The sequence below is a fragment of the Lipotes vexillifer genome, unplaced genomic scaffold, assembly GCF_000442215.2.
Source record: "Lipotes vexillifer unplaced genomic scaffold, Lipotes_vexillifer_v1.1 scaffold412, whole genome shotgun sequence".
In the NCBI taxonomy this organism is placed as follows: Eukaryota; Metazoa; Chordata; class Mammalia; order Artiodactyla; family Lipotidae; genus Lipotes; species Lipotes vexillifer.
Window position 1 is genome coordinate 846,416 of NW_006798464.1, and position 15,708 is coordinate 862,123.

At 40.4% G+C, this 15,708-nt stretch overlaps 1 protein-coding gene across 1 annotated transcript in view; it reads left to right on the forward strand.

The window, feature by feature from the left end:
- TICRR (TOPBP1 interacting checkpoint and replication regulator) overlaps positions 1–15,708 on the forward strand; it is a 51,363-nt gene that overhangs the window by 26,471 nt on the left and 9,184 nt on the right. The gene's annotated exons all lie outside the window — the stretch shown is intronic.

Here is a 15,708-nt window from a genome sequence, read left to right on the forward strand (position 1 = left end):
CGGTCTTCATTGTGGTGTGCAGGATCTTTAGTTGCAGCATGCAAACTCTTAGTTGCAGCATCTGGGATCTAGTTCCCTGACCAGGGTTCAAACCCGGGCCCCCTGCATTGGGAGCATGGAGTCTTAGCCGCTGGACCACCAGCGAAGTCCCATTTTTTTTTTTTTTTAATAAATTTATTTATTTATTTATTTATGGCTGCATTGGGTCTTGGTTGCTGCACGCAGGATTTCTCTAGTTGTGGCGAGTGGGGGCCACTCTTCATTGCGGTGCATGGGCTTCTCATTGTAGTGGCTTCTCTTGTTGCAGAACATGGGCTCTAGGCACACAGGCTTCAGTAGTTGTGGCATGTGGGCTCAGTAGTTGTGGCTTGCGAGCTCTAGAGTGCAGGCTCAGCAGTTGTGGCACACGGGCTTAGTTGCTCCGCAGCATGTGGGTTCTTCCCAGACCAGGGCTTGAACCCGTGTCCCCTGCATTGGCAGGCAGATTCTTCACCACTGCACCACCAGGGAAGTCCCCCCAATTCTTTTTTTTCCCCCAATTCTTTTTTTTTTTAACATATTTATTGGGGTATAATTGCTTTACAGTGGTGTGTTCGTTTCTGCTTTATAACAAAGTGAATCAGTTATACATATACATATGTTCCCATATCTCTTCCCTCTTGCGTCTCCCTCCCTCCCATCCTCCCTATCCCCCCTATCCTCCCATCCCACCCCTCCAGGCGGTCACAAAGCACCGAGCCGATATCCCTGTGCCATGCGGCTGCTTCCCACTAGCTATCTACCTTACGTTTGTTAGTGTATATATATGTCCATGCGTCTCTCTCGCCCTGTCAAAGCTCACTCTTCCCCCTCCCCATATCTTCAAGTCTGTTCTCCAGTAGGTCTGTGTCTTTATTCCTGTCTTACCCCTAGGTTCTTCATGACATTTTTTTTTCTTAAATTCCATATATATGTGTTAGCATACTGTATTTGTCTTTCTTTTTCTGACTTACTTCACTCTGTATGACAGACTCTAGGTCTATCCACCTCATTACAAATGGCTCAATTTCGTTTCTTTTTATGGCTGAGTAATAGTCCATTGTATATATGTGCCACATCTTTTTTATCCATTCATCTGATGATGGGCGCTTAGGTTGTTTCCATCTCCGGGCTATTGTAAATAGAGCTGCAATGAACATTTTGGTACATGACTCTTTCTGAATTCTGGTTTCCTCAGGGTATATACCTAGTAGTGGGATTGCTGGGTCATATGGTAGTTCTATTTGTAGTTTTTTAAGGAACCTCCATACTGTTCTCCATAGTGGCTGAACCAATTCACATTCCCACCAGCAGTGCAAGAGTGTTCCCTTTTCTCCACACCCTCTCCAGCATTTATTGTTTCTAGATTTTTTGATGATGGCCATTCTGACTGGTGTGAGATGATATCTCATTGTAGTTTTGATTTGCATTTCTCTAATGATTAATGATGTTGAGCATTCTTTCATGTGTTTGTTGGCAGTCTGTATATCTTCTTTGGAGAAATGTCTATTTAGGTCTTCTGCCCATTTTTGGATTGGGTTGTTTATTTTTTTGTTATTGAGCTGCATGAGCTGCCTGTAAATTTTAGAGATTAATCCTTTGTCAGTTGATTCATTTGCAAATATTTTCTCCCATTCTGAGGGCTGTCTTTTGGTCTTGTTTATGGTTTCCTTTGCTGTGCAAAAGCTTTGAAGTTTCATTAGGTCCCATTTGTTTATTTTTGTTTTTATCTCCATTACTCTAGGAGATGGGTCAAGAAGGATCTTGCTGTGATTTATGTCATAGAGTGTTCTGCCTATGTTTTCCTCTAAGAGTTTGATAGTTTCTGGCCTTACATTTAGGTCTTTAATCCATTTTGAGCTTATTTTTGTGTATGGTGTTAGGGAGTGATCTAATCTCATACTTTTACATGTACCTATCCAATTTTCCCAGCACCACTTATTGAAGAGGCTGTCCTTTCTCCACTGTATATTCCTGCCACCTTTATCAAAGATAAGGTGACCATATGTGCATGGGTTTATCTCTGGGCTTTCTATCCTATATATGTTCTATATATTTCTGTTTTTGTGCCAGTACCATACTGTCTTGATTACTGTAGCTTTGTAGTATAGTCTGAAGTCAGGCAGCCTGATTCCTCCAGCTCCATTTTTTGTTCTCAAGATTGCTTTGGCTATTCGGGGTCTTTTGTGTTTCCATACAAATTGTGAAATTTTTTGTTCTAGTTCTGTGAAAAATGCCAGTGGTAGTTTGATAGGGATTGCATTGAATCTATAGATTGCTTTGGGTAGTAGAGTCATTTTCACAATGTTGATTCTTCCAATCCAAGAACATGGTATATCTCTCCATCTGTTTGTATCATCTTTAATTTCTTTCATCAGTGTCTTATAATTTTCTGCATACAGGTCTTTTGTCTCCTTAGGTAGGTTTATTCCTAGATATTTTATTCTTTTTGTTGCAATGGTAAATGGGAGTGTTTTCTTGATTTCACTTTCAGATTTTTCATCATTAGTATATAGGAATGCCAGAGATTTCTGTGCATTAATTTTGTATCCTGCTACTTTACCAAATTCATTGATTAGCTCTAGTAGTTTTCTGGTAGCATCTTTAGGATTCTCTATGTATAGTATCATGTCATCTGCAAACAGTGACAGCTTTACTTCTTCTTTTCCGATTTGGATTCCTTTTATTTCCTTTTCTTCTCTGATTGCTGTGGTTAAAACTTCCAAAACTGTGTTGAATAAGAGTGGTGAGAATGGGCAACCTTGTCTTGTTCCTGATCTTAGTGGAAATGCTTTCAGTTTTTCACCATTGAGGATGATGTTGGCTGTGGGTTTGTCATATATGGCCTTTATTATGTTGAGGAAAGTTCCCTCTTTGCCTACTTTCTGCAGGGTTTTTATCATAAATGGGTGTTGAATTTTGTCAAAAGCTTTCTCTGCATCTATTAAGATGATCATATGGTTTTTCTCCTTCAATTTGTTAATATGGTTTATCACATTGATTGATTTGCGCATATTGAAGAATCCTTGCATTCCTGAAATAAACCCCACTTGGTCATGGTGTATGATCCTTTTAATGTGCTGTTGGATTCCGTTTGCTAGTTTTTGTTTTTGTTATTTTTTTGCGGTACATGGGCCTCTCACTGTTGTGGCCTCTCCCGTTGCAGAGCACAGGCTCCGGACGCACAGACTCAGTGGCCATGGCTCATGGGCGCAGCTGCTCCGTGGCGTGTGGGATCTTCCTGGACCGGGGCACGAACCTGTGTCCCCTGCATCAGCAGGTGGACTCCCAACCACTGCGCCACCAGGGAAGCCCATGTTTGCTAGTATTTTGTTGAGGATTTTTGCATCTATGTTCATCAGTGATATTGGCCTATAGTTTTCTTTCTTTGTGACATCCTTGTCTGGTTTTGGTATCAAGGTGATGGTGGCCTCGTAGAATGAGTTTGGGAGTGTTCCTCCCTCTGCTATATTTTGGAAGAGTTTGAGAAGGATAGGTGTTAGCTCTTCTCTAAATGTTTGATAGAATTCGCCTGTGAAGCCATCTGGTCCTGGGCTTTTGTTTGTTGGAAGATTTTTAATCACAGTTTCAATTTCAGTGCTTGTGATTGGTCTGTTCATATTTTCTATTTCTTCCTGATTCAGTCTTGGCAGGTTGTGCATTTCTAAGAATTTGTCCATTTCTTCCAGGTTGTCCATTTTATTGGCATAGAGTTGCTTGTAGTAATCTCTCATGATCTTTTGTATTTCTGCAGTGTCAGTTGTTACTTCTCCTTTTTCATTTCTGATTCTATTGATTTGAGTCTTCTCCCTTTTTTTCTTGATGAGTCTGGCTAATGGTTTATCTATTTTGTTTATCTTCTCAACCAGCTTTTAGTTTTTTTGATCTTTGCTATCGTTTCCTTCATTTCTTTTTCATTTATATTTCTTATCTGATTTTTATGATTTCTTTCCTTCTGCTAACTTTGGGGTTTTTTTGTTCTTCTTTCTCTAATTGCTTTAGGTGCAAGGTTATGTTGTTTTTTAGAGATGTTTCCTATTTCTTAAGGTGGGCTTGTATTGCTGTAAACTTCCCTCTTAGAACTGCTTTTGCTGCATCCCATAGGTTTTGGGTCGTCGTGTCTCCATTGTCATTTGTTTCTAGGTATTTTTTTATTTCCTCTTTGATTTCTTCAGTGATCACTTCGTTATTAAGTAGTGTATTGTTTAGCCTCCATGTGTTTGTATTTTTTACAGATCTTTTCCTGTAATTGATAACTAGTCTCATAGTGTTGTGGTTGGAAAACATACTTGATACCATTTCAATTTTCTTAAATTTACCAAGGCTTGATTTGTGACCCAAGATATGATCTATCCTGGAGAATGTTCCATGAGCGCTTAAGAAAAATATGTATTCTGTTGTTTTTGGATGTAGTGTCCTATAAATATCAATTAAGTCCATCTTGTTTAATGTATCATTTAAAGCTTGTGTTTCCTTATTTATTTTCGTTTTGGATGATCTGTCCACTGGTGAAAGTGGGGTATTAAAGTCCCCTACTATGAATGTGTTACTGTCGATTTCCCCTTTTATGGCTGTTAGTATTTGCCTTATGTATTGAGGTGCTCCTATGTTGGGTGCATAAATATTTACAATTGTTATATCTTCTTTTTGGATCAATCCCTTGATCATTATGTAGTGCCCTTCTTTGTCTATTCTAATAGTCTTTATTTTAAAGTCTATTTTTTCTGATATGAGAATTGCTACTCCAGCTTTCTTTTGGTTTCCATTTGCATGGAATATCTTTTTCCATCCCCTTACTTTCAGTCTGTATGTGTCTCTAGGTTTGAAGTGGGTCTCTTGTAGATAGCGTATATATGGGTCTTGTTTTTGTATCCATTCAGCCAATCTGTGTCTTTTGGTGGGAGCATTTAGTCCATTTACATTTAAGGTAATTATCGATATGTATGTTCCTATTCCCATTTTCTAAATTGTTTTGGGTTCGTTATTGTAGGACTTTTCCTTCTCTTGTGTTTTTGTCTAGAGAAGTTCCTTTAGCATTTGTTGTAAAGCTGGTTTGGTGGTGCTGAACTCTCTCAGCTTTTGCTTGTCTGTAAAGGTTTTAATTTCTCCATCAAATCTGAATGAGATCCTTGCTGGGTAGAGTAATCTTGGTTGCAGGTTTTTCTCCTTCATCACTTTCAGTATGTCCTGCCACTCCCTTCTGGCTTGTAGAGTTTCTGCTGAGAGATCAGCTGTTAACCTTATGGGGATTCCCTTGTGTGTTATTTGTTGTTTTTCCCTTGCTGCTTTTAATATGTTTTCTTTGTGTTTAATTTTTGACAGTTTGATTAATATGTGTCTTGGCATATTTCTCCTTCGATTTATCCTGTATGGCACTCTCTGTGCTTCCTGGGCTTGATTGACTATTTCCTTTCCCATATTAGAGAAGTTTTCAACTATAATCTCTTCAAATATTTTCTCAGTCCTTTTCTTTTTCTCTTCTTCTTCTGGAACCCCTATAATTCGAATGTTGGTGCATTAAATGTTGTCCCAGAGGTCTCTGAGACTGTTCTCAGTTCTTTTCATTCTTTTTTCTTTATTCTGCTCTGCAGTAGTTATTTCCACTATTTTATCTTCCAGGTCACTTATCCGTTCTTCTGCCTCATTTATTCTGCTATTGATCCCATCTAGAGTATTTTTCATTTCATTTATTGTGTTGTTCATCATTGTCTGTTTCATCTTTATTTCTTCTAGGTCCTTGTTAACTGCTTCTTGCATTTTGTCCATTCTATTTCCAAGATTTTGGATCATCTTTACTATCATTATTCTGAACTCTTTTTCAGGTAGACTGCCTATTTCCTCTTCATTTGTTAGGTCTGGTGGGTTTTTATCTTGCTCCTTCATCTGCTGTGTGTTTTTCTGTCTTCTCATTTTGCTTATCTTACTGTGATTGGGTTCACCTTTTTGCAGGCTGCAAGTTCGTAGCTCCCGTTGTTTTTGATGTCTGTCTCCAGTGGCTAAGGTTGGTTCAGTGGGTTGTGTAGGCTTCCTGGTGGAGGGGACTAGTGGCTGTGTTGTGGTGTATGAGGCTAGATCTTGTCTCTCTAGTGGGCAGGTCCACGTCTGGTGGTGTGTTTTGGGGTGTCTGTGGACTTATTATGATTTTAGGCAGCCTCTCTGCTAGTGGGTGGGGTTGTGTTCCTGTTTTGCTATATGGTTGGCATAGGTTGTCCAGCACTGTAGCTTGCTGGTCGTTGAGTGAAGCTGGGTGCTGGTGTTGAGATGGAGATCTCTGGGAGATTTTCGCCGTTTGATATTATGTGGGGCTGGGAGGTCTCTTACCTGGGAGGTCTCTTGTTGACCAGTGTCCTGAAGTTGGTTCTCCCACCTCAGAGGCACAGCACTGACTCCTGGCTGCAGCACCAAGAGCCTTTCATCCACACGGCTCAGAATAAGAGGGAGAAAAGGTAGAGAAAAAGAATTAGTAGAAGTAGGAAGAAAGAAAGAAAGAAAGGAGGGAAGGAAGGAAGGAAGAAAGAAAAGTAGGAAAGAAAGGGAGGGAGGGAGGGACGGTGGGAGGAAGGAAGGAAGAAGGGAAGGAAGGAAAAAAGAAGGAAAGAAAGAAGATAAAGTAAAATAAAATAAAGTAAAATATAAGTTATTAAATTAAAAGTAATTATTAAAAAAATTTTTAAAAAAAATACGGACGGATAGAACCTTAGGACAAATGGTGGAAGCAAAGCTATACAGACAAAATCTCATACAGAAGCATACACATACACACTCACAAAAAGAGGAAAAGGGGAAAAAATCATAAATCTTGTTCTCAAAGTCCACCTCCTCAATTTGGGATGATTCGTTGTCTATTCATGTATTCCACAGATGCAGGGTACATCATGTTGATTGTGGAGCTTTAATCCGCTGCCTCTGAGGCTGCTGGGAGAGATTTCCCTTTCTCTTCTTTGTTCTCACAGCTCCCAGGGTCTCAGCTTTGGATTTGGCCCCGCCTCTGCGTGTAGGTCGCCGGAGGGCGTCTGTTTTTCGCTCAGACAGGACGGGGTTAAAGGAGCTGCTGATTCGGGGGCTCTGGCTCACTCAGGCCACGGGCGAGGGAGGGGCACCGAGTGCGGGGCGGGCCTGTGGCGGCAGAGGCCGGCGTGACGTTGCACCAGCCTGAGGCTTGCCGTGTGTTCTCGTGGGGAAGTTGTCCCTGGCTCCCGGGAACCTGGCAGTGGCGGGCTGCACAGGCTCCCAGGAGTGGAGGGGGTGGATAGTGACCTGTGCTTGCACACAGGCTTCTTGGTGGCGGCAGCAAAAGCCTTAGCGTCTGATGCCTGTCTCTGGGTACCGTGCTGATAGCCGTGGCTTGCCCGTCTCTGGAGCTCCTGTAAGCAGCGCTCTTAATCCCCTCTCCTCGCGCACCAGGAAACAAAGAGGGAAGAAAAAGTCTCTTGCCTCTTTGGCAGCTCCAGACCTTTTCCCGGACTCCCTCCCGGCTAGCCGTGGTGCACTAACCCCTTCAGGCTGTGTTCACGCCGCTAACCCCAGTCCTCTCCCTGCACTCCGACCGAAGCCCAAGCCTCAGCTCGCAGCCCCGGCAGGTGAGCAGACAAGCCTCTCGGGCTGGTGAGTGCCGGTCGGCACCGATCCTCTGTGCGGGAATCTCCCCGCTTTGCCCTTCGCACCCCTGTTGCTGCACACTCCTCCACAGCTCCGAAGCTCCCCTACCTCCGCCACCCGCAGTCTCCGCCCGCCAAGGGGCTTCCTAGTGTGTGGAAACCTTTCCTCCTTCACAGCTCCCTGCCACTGGTGCTGGTCCCGTCCCTATCCTTTTGTCTCTGTTTATTCTTTTTTCTTTTGCCCTACCCAGGTATGTGGGGAGTTTCTTGCCTTTTGGGAGGTCTGAGGTCTTCTGCCAGCGTTCAGTAGGTGTTCTGTACGAGCTGTTCCACGTGTAGATGTATTTCTGGTGTATGTGGCTCCTAACTGCTGGTGGTTTATGCTATCCTTGAAGTTCCTTGTCTTATAGATGTATCACTTCAATCTTCACTTCTGGCTTCACATGGCTTTCCAATTTGTGTCTGTGTGTTTCAAATATCTCTCTTCTTTCTCTTACTAGGATCCCCCCAATTCTTTTTAAATGTTAGGTAGAATTCAGCTGTGAAGCCATCTAGTCCTGGGTATTTTTCGGAAGTTTTTTGATAACAGTTTCTTTTTTTTTTTACTTGTTATAGGTTTATTCAGATTTTCTGTTGCTTAGTCTGTTTTCAGTAGTTTGTGTCTTTCTAGGAATTTGTCCATTTCATCTAGGTTTTCTAATTTGCTGCTATACAATTGTTTGTAGTATTACCTAATAGTCCTTTTTTATTTCTGTAAGGTTGGTAGTTTTATTCTCTCTTTCATAGTTGTTTGAGTTGTTTTTTCTTTGTCAATCTAGCTAAAGGTTTGTTAACTTAAAGATCTTTTCAAAGAGCCAACTTTTCGTTTCATTGATTTTTCTATTATTTTTCTACTCTTGATTTTGTTTACTTCCTGTGTAATCTTTATTTTTTCCTTCCCTCTACTTGCTTTGATGTTAGTTTGATCTTTTCCAGGTTTTTTTTAAGATTAAGGTTTTGTTATTGATTTTTTAAAATACATGCTTTTTTAAATTTACATCCTCATTGAACAGTTTATCACCACTGTCTTTTTTTTTTTTTTTACATCTTTATTGGAGTATAATTGCTTTACAATGGTATGTTAGTTTCAGCTTTACAACAAAATGAATCAGTTATATATATACATGTGTTCCCATATCTCTTCCCACTTGCGTCTCCCTCCCTTCCACCCTCCCTATCCCACCCCTCCAGGCGGTCACAAAGCACCGAGCTGATCTCCCTGTGCTATGTGGCTGCTTCCCACTAGCTATCTACCTTAGTGTATATATGTCCAGGCACATATGTCCATGCCTCTCTCTCGCTTTGTCACAGTTTACCCTTCCCCCCCCCCATATCCTCAAGTCCATTCTCTAGTCTGTGTCTTTATTCCTGTTTCACCCCTAGGTTCTTCATGACATTTTTTTTCTTAAATTCCATATATGTGTGTTAGCATATGGTATTTGTCTCTCTCTTTCTGACTTACTTCATTCTGTATGACAGACTCTAGGTCTATCCACCTCATTACAAATAGCTCAATTTCGTTTCTTTTTATGGCTGAGTAATATTCCATTGTATATATGTGCCACATCTTCTTTATCCATTCGTCTGATGATGGACACTTAGGTTGTTTCCATCTCCGGGCTATTGTAAATAGAGCTGCAGTGAACATTTTGGTACATGCTTCTTTTTGAATTATGGTTTTCTCAGGGTATATGCCTAGTAGTGGGATTGCTGGGTCATATGGTAGTTCTATTTGTAGTTTTTTAAGGAACCTCCATACTGTTCTCCACAGTGGCTGTATCAATTTACATTCCCACCAACACTGTATTTTTCTTTTTATTTCCATTTCTCTAGGAGGTGGGTCAAAAAGGACCTTGCTGTGATTTATGTCATAGAGTGTTCTGCCTGTGTTTTCCTCTAAGAGTTTGATAGTTTCTGGCCTTACATTTATGTCTTTAATCCATTTTGAGCTTATTTTTGTGTATGGTGTTAGGGAGTGATCTAATCTCATACTTTTACATGTACCTGTCCAGTTTTCCCAGCACCACTTATTGAAGAGGTGGTTCTTTCTCCACTGTACATTCCTGCCTCCTTTATCAAAGATAAGGTGACCATATACCACGGTCCTTGTTTTTTTAATTTTTATTTTATATTGAAGTATACTTGATTTACAATGTTGTGTTAGTTTCAGGTGTACAGCAAAGTGATTCAGTTACACATTATCATATATCCATTCTTTTTCAGACTCTTTTCCCATATAGGTTATTACAGAATATGGAATAGAGTTCTTTGTGCTCTACAGTAGAAGCTTTTTGATTATCTGTTTTATATATAGTAGTGTATATGTGTTAATTCCTAATCCCTAATTACCCCCACCTTTCCCGTTTGGTAACCATGTTTGTTTTCAGAGTCTGAGTCTGTGTCTGTTTTGTAAATGGGTTCATTCAATCATTGTTTTAGATTCCACATATAAGTTATATTTGTCTTTCTCTGACTTACTTCACTTAGTATGATAATCTCTAGGTCCATCCATGTTGCTGCAAATTGCATTATTTCGTTCTTTTTTATGGCTCATATTCCATTGTATATATGTACCATGTCTTCTTTATCCTTTCCTCTGCCGATGAACATTTAGGTTGCTTCCATGTCTTGGCTGTTGTAAATAGTGCTGCAGTGAACATTGGGGTGCATGTATCTTTTCGAATTATGGCTTTCTCCAGGTATATATGCCCAGGAGTGGGATTGCTGGATCATATGGTAGTTCTCTTTTTAGTTTTTAAAGGAACCTCCATACTGTTCCCCATAGTGGTTTAGGTACCGATGTAAATGTACCAATTTACATTCCCAACAACAGTGTAGGAGGGTTCCAGGCTTCTTTTTTGTTTTTGTTTTTGACCACGCTGCATGGCTTGTGGGATCTTAGTTCCCTGACTAGGGATCAAACCCGTGCCCCCTGCAGTGGAAGCACAGAGTCCTTACCACTGGACTGCCAGGGAATTCCCCAGACTTCTTTTTTAATACAGCTTTTTACAGGTACAGATTCCCCTCTAAGCGCTGCTTTAGCTTCATCTTGTAAGTTTTGGTATGTTGTGTTTTCAATTTCATCATCTCAAAATATTTTCTAATTTCCCTTGTGATTTTTTTCTTTGGTCCTTTGGCTATTTAGGAGGGTGTAAATTTTCACATATTTGTTAATTTCACAAATTTCTGTTATTAATTTCTAATTTCATACCATTGTAGTTGAAGAACATACTTTGTACTATTTTGGTCTTTTTAAATTTTTTGAGACTTGTTTTATGGCCTAACATTTGGCCTGTTCTGGCGAATGTTCTGTGTGTACTTGAGAAGAATGTGTGTTCTGCTCTTGGGTAGAATGCCTATAGATGTCTGTTATGCCTAGTTGGTTTATGGTGTTCAAGTCTTCTGTTTTCTTGTTGATCTTCTGTATAGATGTTCTATCATTGAAATCAGGGTATTAAAGTCTCCAAGTATTATTGTTGACTTATCTATTTTTTTCTTCCTTCAATTCTGTCAGTTTCACGCTTCATAGAGTTTGGGGCCCTGTTGTTACTTGCGTGTATATGTTTACAATTGTATCACTTAATGGATTGAATTTTGTAAATCAACATGATGAACTTTGTCTTTTGAGCCTTTTTTGACTTAAAATCTATTTTGACAGTAATATAGCCATGCGAGCTCTCTTTTGCATACAATATCTTTTTCTGTCCTTTTACTTTCAACCTCGTTGTATCTAAAGTGAGCTTATAGACAGAATATAGTTGGATCATATTTTTTAAAATCCATTCTGCCAATTTCTGCCTTTTTTTTTTTAAACATTTTTTTTTATTTGGTTGCGCTAGGTCTTATTTGCAGCTCACCAGCTCCTTAGTTGTGGCACATGGGCTCCTTAGTTATGGCATGCATGTGGGATCTAGTTCCCTGACTAAGGATCAAACCTGGGCTCCCTGCATTGGGAGCACAGAGTCTTAACCACTGTACCACCAGGGAAGTCCCCAGTTTCTGCCTTTTAATGGAAACACTTGATCCATTTACATTTGATGTAGTTACTGATAAGGAAGGACTTCTGCCATTTTCTACTTTTTTTTTTATATATCTTATACCTCTTTTGTTCTTTCATTTCTCTGTTACTGCCATTTTTGTAGCTGTTTTTTTTTTTTTTTAGTGTACTGTTTCAATTCCCTTCAGCTTTTTTTCCTGTATATTTTCTAATTATTTTCTTAGTGTTTACCTCGAGATTACAGTTAACACCTTAAATTTAAACCTGTTGAATAATACGACTTAGTTTCAATAGTATACACTCTGTTCCTATATATTTCCATCGTATTTAGCAAATTTACAACCATTATTTCTCCCAACGTTTTTCTGCCCTTTTTTCCTAGGACTCCCGGTGTCTGTATATTGTTATGCTTGATGGTGTCCCACAGGTCCCTTAAGCAGGCTTTGTTCATTTTTCTTCATCCTCTTTTCTTTCTGCTCAGATTGGATAATTTTGATTGTCTTATCTTCAGGTTTATTGATTCTTCTGCCTGCTCAAATCTGAGGTTGAACCCCTCTAGTGAACTTTTCAGTTATTGTACTTTTCAGCTCAAAAATTTCTCTTTGGTTCCTTTATATAATTTCTGTCCCTTTATTGGTATTCTCATTTTATTTATCCATTATTTTCCTTATTTCTTTTAATTCTTTTTCTTTTTTTTCCTTGAGCTCGTTGAGCATGTTTAGAATATTTGATTTAACATATTTGACCAGTGATTCCAATGTCTGGGATTTCTCAAGGGTGGTTTCTGTCAAATTCTTTTTTTCCTGGACACACTTTCCTGTTTCTTTGTATGCTTTGTAATTCTTTTTTGAGAATTAGATATTCTGAATATTACAGTTGGTTAACTCTGGAGATCAAATTCTCCCACTCCTGAGGAATTGCTGATCTTTGCTTATTGAGGGCCTGTCCATTTGTGCATTTTCCAAACTATTTTTTACAAAGCGTGTATTCCTTCTTGTGTGGTTACTGAAGTTTCTGTTCTGTTAACTCTGTGGTTAGCCAGTGACCTGACAAAGATTCCCTTAAGTGTCTGGCTCCAAAAGGGGAAAAACAAAAAGGTGTTCCTGTCCCTCTAAATATTCTGTTAGATGCAGTGGGGGAAAGCTGCTGCAGCCTGAGAGAACAGAAACCAAGGCGAATGTCTGCACCAGCCCCACAGGACTCCACTCTCCAAAGCACACTGACTGAACCGTATAACCCCAAATTTGGAAGACAGGGTCCTCACTGTCTGCCCTACCACCAGCCAGCTGCTCCTAGAACGTGGGCCGCTGTCCCCACAGCTACAGCAGGGCTGAGGAAAGGAGGCTGGTAGCTGGTTCGTGCACATCATTTCCTTACTAAATATCAGCCTCTCCCTTCATCAGGCACTTCCCTGGTTGTCATAAGTGCCAGTCAGGTTCCAGAGTTCCAAAATAGTTTACTCTGATAATTTTTGTTTCCTAGTTTACTAGTTGTTTTGGGGGAGGCACCAAACCCTAGAGCTTCCTACTTCACTGTTTCATGTGATGTCACTTTTTCTGGGGGTTACAATTAAGTATCTTAATTTATCTAGTTGAGGTTAATACCAACTTAATTTCAGGAGTATACAAAAACTTTGCTCCTGTATAACTCTGTTTTCTATCCCCTTCTTTGGGCTATATTGTCATACAGATTACATGTTTATGCATTGTATGCCCATCAGCACATTTGTAATCATTGCTTTATCTTTTAACTCAAAGGAGAAAAGAATTACAAAAATACTTCTTTTTTTTTTTTTTTGCGGTACGCGGGCCTCTCACTGTTGTGGCCTCGCCCGTTGCGGAGCACAGGCTCCAGACATGCAGGCTTAGCGGCCATGGCTTACAGGCCCAGCCGCTCCGCGGCATGTGGTATCTTCGCAGACCAGGGCACGAACCCGTGTCCCCTGCATCGGCAGGCGTACTCTCAACCACTGCGCCACCAGGGAAGCCCCCAAAATACTTTTATTCTGTCCTTTGCATTTACTTGTATAGTTGCCTTTACCAGTGCTCTTTAATTCTTCACGTGGATTCATGTTACTCTATAGTGCCCTTTCCTTTCATCCTGAAAGACTCCCTGTAGAACTGACATTATTTTTAGGGCTGGTCTGCTAGCGTCAGATTCTCTCAGTGTTGTTTTTTGGGTGTTTCTTTGGAGGTGGAGAGGATGTGCTGATTTCTCCTTCATGTTTGAGTAACAGTTTTAGAGGATGTAGAATCCTTGAGTCTTTTTCTTTCAGCACTTTGCCTTTCATCACAGTGCCTTTTTGTTATCCTATGTTTCCGATGAGAAATCAGCTGTTAATCTTATTGAGGGTTCCTTGTACATGATGGATCACTGCTTTCTTGATCTTTCAGGATTCTCTCTTCCCCTTTGGCTTCTAACAGTTTGATTATGATTTGTCTGGTGTGGATCTCTTTGACTTTATCATACTTAGGTTTGTTGAGCTCCTTGGCTACGTAAACGTCTGTCATCAAACATCGGAAGTTTTCAGCCAGTATTTCTTCAAATATTTTTTCTGCCTCTTTCTTTCCTCTTCGTCTAGGACTACCACTGTGTCTATGTTATGCTTGATTGTGTCGTACGGGTGTCTGAGACTGTTCATTTTTCTTTTTTCTTTGTGTCCCTCAGACTGGATAATCTCAATTACTTGTCTTCAATTTTGTTGATTCTTTCTTCTGCCACCTCATATCAACTGCTGGGCCCCTCTAATGAGTTTTTCATTTTAGGTAGTGTACTTTTCAACTTCAGAATTTCTATTTGTTCTGTTTTTTAATGATATCTCTCTTTATTGACATTCTCTGTTTGGCAAGTCATGAGGCTCACTCATACATTCCTTTAGTTCTTTAGATATGATTTTTTTTTTTCCTTTGGACATATTTCAGATAGCTAATTTAAGGTCTTGGGCTAATAAATTCAATGTCTGGACTTCCTCAGGGATGCTTTCTGTTGAATGATTTTTTTTCCCCCACTGTGTGTGGGCCATTCTTTCTTGTTTCTTGTCTCATATTTTTTGTTGACAACTGGACATTTTAAATAATGAGTCAACTCTGACCATCAGATTGCCACTGCTCCAGGGCAGGGTTTGTTGTTACCATTACTGCTTTTGTTTGTTTACTTTCCTGAACTAAGTCTTTTAAGTCTGTATTCTGTCATGTGTAGCCACTGAAGTCTCTGCTTGGTTAGCTTAGTGGTCAGCTAAGGGTTGGACAGAGATTTTCTTACATGCCCAGAACCAGTAAGTTTCCCAGTCTTTGCTGAGGGGCCCTATGTGTGCATTGGCTCATATCTTCAATACTCAGCCAGACATTTTACAACTCTTTCTGTTTTCCAGAGCCTCAAGGTCAGCCAGAGGTGACAGCTAAGGGCCTTCTTGGGTCCATCCTGGGCATGCACACAGCCCTACCACACATGTACTTTTAGGGTCCCAGGAGTGTGTCAGAAGTCAGCAGAGTCCCTTAGGGACATCTCACTCCCCAGTTTTCCCATCTAAACTTTTGGTCAGCTTGTGGTTTCCCCGTGTTATCACCACCTCAGGCAGCTGTGATGTTTACAGTTGCTGCTGATTGTTTTCAGTAAATGCTCCCTGGGAAAAAGTTGTTTGCATTGGATGAGTTCTGAGTCAGGTCAAATAAAGACAGGCCTTGTGAGTGGGATTTTCCAGGGAACCACCAGACAGGCCAAATAGTTATCTGGGAATGGGGCTTTGGAGGAGCTTGGATCCCATTCTGTTCCATCCAGAGGCTCCTGGGCTGTTGGTTTTCACTGTAATTATGGGCTTTTGGTTCACAAGGCTACCACAGGCCTAGGGAGAGGAGGTTGGGATTGGGGCAAGTTAAAGTTCCACAAAGCTTGCTATTCTTAATGAGATTCAGCTGCTTTTGTTGAATAAATACTCCCTGGATTGTTCCAAACTGGTTAATTGCCAGAGTTCTGGAAAAATTGATTTTGAATTTTTGCCAGTGTTCTCGTTCCTTTAATGGAGGAGAGTTTTTTAAAGAGGTCCTTACTCCACATTCC